Source organism: Rhinichthys klamathensis, unplaced genomic scaffold (genome assembly GCF_029890125.1).
Source record: "Rhinichthys klamathensis goyatoka isolate OS25496 unplaced genomic scaffold, OSU_Roscu_1.1 h1tg000006l_1, whole genome shotgun sequence".
Classification (NCBI taxonomy): Eukaryota; Metazoa; Chordata; class Actinopteri; order Cypriniformes; family Leuciscidae; genus Rhinichthys; species Rhinichthys klamathensis.
The window spans coordinates 107,031-112,256 of NW_026606559.1; positions in this window are offsets into that span (position 1 = coordinate 107,031).

Here is a 5,226-nt window from a genome sequence, read left to right on the forward strand (position 1 = left end):
TGAACAATAAACATTTCTACAAAAATCCTGCAACATAAAATCCAATCAAGTGGATTTCAGCTCATTTCCTTTAAATCATCCCCCGGATATTGGTTTTTGTCACAGATTAGTGTCCAGGTCAAAACACCTTTTAGGCCCATTCCATTGCAGAAGCCGCCCTGCCTCTCGCTAAGCTGTCAAGTTCATGGAGACTCTGACGCTCAGCCAGAAGATGGACGTGGAAGCTCTAGAGGAAGAGCCTAGCCAGACATTTATTACCGTTCCCTCCTGCCCTCCAATTACAATAAATCATCACTCCAGAAGTGGGTAATCAAAAAAGTGATTTATGAGAGGCAATGCATTTAAGAGCACTAACATACATTAGAGCATTTCACTGGAGTAATGACGCTGAAAATTCAGCTTTAACAGGAATACATTTTTAATTCACTATTAAGTAGTTGCTAATTAGCATGCATATTACTAGCATAGTGGCTGTTTATTAGTAAAGCTCATATTAATGCCCTTTACCTCATACCTAAAACAGTGGAGGTGGGGGGTGGTGGTAGTTTTAGTTACAATTTATGCAAAATCTACAATATATATCTCACCTTCTGTTACTGCTGTCCCTTTTTTTCCTCAATTTATGGGGAACAAATTAGTAAATTGTATTATTTTCGCTGTTTTTGACCCATGTAACTTTGTATTTTAATCAATTAGTTTGTCACCTACATTTTACATAGTTCTCAATTCTAATTTAAAAAAGCCTCAATTCCAAAACAAAACTAGCCAAACAAGTTAAAACCATTTTTAGAGTCAAGTAAACAGTCATTAATACAATAAGAACAATTGAACAAATTACAACTGATACCACATATAAAGCAATAGAACAAAGACACAAATTAAATAAAATGTGGTTTAAAGTTTTCTGGTATATGTCTAACAGTAGACATTACAGAAATTGAATAATCATTATCTTCACTGTATAAATGAAATATAAATGATTAAGCTACAAATGTTGTTCAGTCAAGAGCAATGCGTGTTATTCTGTGTTTTGTTCTTTGATTAACATTAATGATACAGCAGGTTTATTAGGCTGCTGTCACAAATCCGATTTCTCCCAACTCTTTATGTTCAAGACCTTCATTTAAGAATCTGCTCACGAGGATACTCACCAAAAACAGGCATTTTGACTATTTTGTGTGGGGTTTATTTTTCAGTTGAAGCAATATATAAGTATAATATATAAGAATTGCACATTTTTTCCCTGTTTATTTATGTATTTATTTGATTGTTCCACCGAACTGTTGTATAAAAGGAATTTCACAGCATGGCTTCAATTAGCCTACATACATTTTTACCTTTTTACTGTATTTTATGATCAAATAAATCCAGCCTGGGTGAGCAGAAGAGGCTTTAAAAAAAAAACATTTTAAAAGAATCTTAATTATTCCAAACTTTTGACTGGTATTATATATAGACTTTTCCCACATTTTATTCACACTGTCTAATTGGTTACAAGTGCCAACTGGGTTTCTGCATCAAAACTCATTGGCGTGTGTGCCTGGAGCCAAAAAGACACAAACAAATGAATCCAGCATTAGCCCTGAGTTGGATGTGGTGAGAATGAGAGAATGTTAATCTCAACCAATGGTCTCTTGACACAAGAGTCAACAAACGAGCTTAGCAGGACAGGCCTGATTAGTGTAAACAGCTACAGCCCAGTTCAGCCTCATGCACTTATGTCAACACTTGACAGTGGAGATAACCGTACACTCCACTTCTATTTTAGGATGCTGCATTGTATAACATCATAACCTATTCTGGAATACAAAGAGTCTGGAATACAAATGAATTGCAGTTTATACTAGATGCTCATTCAGTGCATGTCTATGGACGATCTGTGTGTGCATCTGTTTGGCATGCTGACAATAATCCTTTTTCAGATTTTACAAGGATAAACATTTCATTAACAGCCTGTTTTCAAAAATCTTCAGCAAACATGAACTTCAGAAACAGTCAAATTAAGACAAATTATGAAAATCAATGTTTTAAACTTCCACAGGCCACATAGTGGAACACAGAACAATAGACATGAGAAACCCGTTGCTTAAGCCTTGTACAGTTTTTCAGTCCAAACAAAACAAAAACATACCGCAGTGACACAAGCGCTCACACGGAAATGTCAACTCTCCATGTCTAGCTTGTCAAACTTAACATTCAATTATATGTGACTGGAAGTGCAGTTTCCGCTCAAATTAAATTATTGTTGGTTTTTCTGTCAAAAATACAACAACACATACAAATGAAGTCATGCAGATAGACTGAGGAACATCTCAGTTGGTAGATATTAAACATTATTCATAAATGTAGCTAAAACGGGGGATCTTCAGTATTGGTTCTAGCAATGTCCTAAAAAAAAAAACAGGCACAATTCCAATATTTTGAGGCCAAAATATTTGGAATTATAAAATTGTCCTAGAATGGTGTTTTTTGGCCTGTCTCACCTCAGAGGTTTTGACCATCTCGACTGGTTTCCACAATCAAAATCATACATTTTTACATCCTCTATTGGATTCATATTCAATTAAACTATTTTAAAATAATGAACTAATTTTAATTATAAAAAAAAAACATGATAGTTTGTGCACAATCCGTTTGCCACATGATTTTTTTTTAAAGGAGTCATAATGTAGTATTAACTTTGATACCCACGCTCTATTATAGTCATTTCATGCCCTTCTAAAAAAGAAAAATTGGAAAAAAATAAACACAGAGCTCGTTTGACCCTTATTTCTGAATGCATTATTGTCTCGCGAGATCTGATGCGAGGTTTTGGCTGTCGTGGACGGTCATTTTAATAATGCAAATGAGGGGCGCGTTGATTGGTGGTAGGAAGGAGGGGGCTTGACACCGCAGGTAACTTCAGCATATCATTCCAAAAAGAGATCATGGCGCAAGTTGTTAATGAACCCGACCCGGCCGCGACCTACGGGATTCAACCGTATATGTTTGAGCCAGACTCTGAACCAGAGCTGGAAACGGAAGAGGAACAACAGTCAATTGAAGGACGTCTACATCAACATGTCTCTGAATGGTAAAGACAATTTTTTTGACTGAGACATACATTAACATCAGTAACGAGCTAAAACGTTTTTTTTTGCTATTTTCTCCCACATAAGTTTAGCTTTAATTTAATGTAGATTACATTAACGGAGATGTAGTCTACTTTATTTTCAGCTTACAGTGGTTATAGAGATTAACGTTTGCTATAATGTGTTGTTTTTGCCTTTTTTGACGTTGTGGTTTTTTAGATATTTAATCATTTTCATCTGCAGACATGTAACGTTATGTTTTTCTTTATGTTTATTAATTCTTGACTGTTTTTTAAATGTATCTATCCTTATCACATACATTAACCGCATTAGTAGTTAGCTGCTGTTTGTTACACAAAATATAGTAATAAAAACACAGTCTTACCGTTTCAAATTCAGGCAAGTCCCTGATTGTTGGAATGGCACCTTTTTCCAAACGTAGCTTCGATGCCAACTTCGCCTGATATTGCCCCAAATTTGTAAAAGATTATTTTGTGAAATGTTTAGCGCAGACACCTAACGTTGAGCAAGTTGAGATGGTTGTTGGAACAGCGTCATTAAAAATAAATTTCATCCTCTTGTCCCTTGTAGTTTGGTCAGTTTTGGGTAAAGAAAAAACATTAGAATGTGGATTATGACAGTCAACCACAGAGCAACTCACGTGTGCACTACGTTCTTGCATCTTTCTTGACTGAATATGATGGGGAGAGGGGCAGGGCGGGCCTCCTCTGCGGTGTCCATATATGGTATATCCGGCCCCGTCTTGACGTCATGTCGGGGGAGAAATTGAAATCTCGTACTTGAGTGCGCGTGCACGTTGGCTAGTTTAAGAACCCTGGGGTAAACAAACGCTTCACTTTTGAATATCGGCATCCCGGCAAATGTATAATCGTTAGTCAATCATAACATACATTGATTCTCATGGAAAAGTGAAAATTGCACATTATGACTCCTTTAACCTTTGTAACATTCCACAATAAAAATAAAATGGCTCATTGTCATTGGTCTGTACACTAAAAACCTAGCCTGGCTCCGCCCTCCTATGCACTTCCGCTCAATTTTATTTTCCTTCAGTACTACGTCTGGGATTGTGCTGTAGACTTTGGTTTCCAGAAATAATTTTTTTACCGGTCCAATCAGCGAACAGAGGGAGTGTCTGAGAACGATGACGTTGATGTACTAGCGCGTCAGTTTGAGTTGGAGTTCAGTAATGGCAGCGGAGAAAGACGTGAGAAAATCTATTCGGTCCGTTGTTGCAAAACTGACGAATATCCAGAAGTTTAAGCCGGAGCAAGATCAATGTTTGCTAAGTGTTGTTGGTGGCCATGATGTTGTGGCCCTCCTCCCCACGGGGTTCGGGAAAAGTTTAATTTTCCAGCTCACTCCGCTAGTGGATGAGTTAGCTAAGGCGAACGATAGGATGCAAAGCCGATAGTTGTTGTCGTCTCCTCTTGTTGCACTAATGGAGGACCAAGTGAGGGAGGCAGAAAGGTTAGGAGTTGGTGCTGGGCAGCTCGGCGTGCACGATGATCACTGTACAGCATTTGCGGCAGATCCGAAACGACCGCAGCGGCGTATTGTTAATGATTACACCCAGCTTCGACAGTTGACTGAATAGATCACTGTCCTTAGTGTCAAATATACATTTAGAATTTACAATTGTTCATTGAACTCTTAAATTCGATGAACAAAACATGCAGCTCTCGTTGACAGACATCTTATTCTAAACATAATCCTCTGATCATTCGGACTTGTTTTTTTTTATTGCTTAAAACAATACACAAGTAATAACAGAAAACATAATACAAAAACAAACAAAAAATAATAATAAAAACAAAACAAAAATAAAACAGTAGGGGGATAATATAAAATAAACATGAACAAGTTAAGAGAATTACATGACACTGAAAAAAGGAAAATAATTACAAACAGATAATGTTTTTAAGGCTTTTTTTGTTCTCAGACAACTTAATTGAAAAGAGGTATTTTTACAATTCTTTCACAAATATAAGAAAGAGAGGTTTAGCATTTAGATATTTAGATTTATGAATATGGAATTCGGACTTGTTGTTTCCAGCCGGTTTCGGCGCATGACATACGTCACGACCACACGTTAGCGATTGGCTATGGCAGATCCTGAGTGACGCTGGGCAGA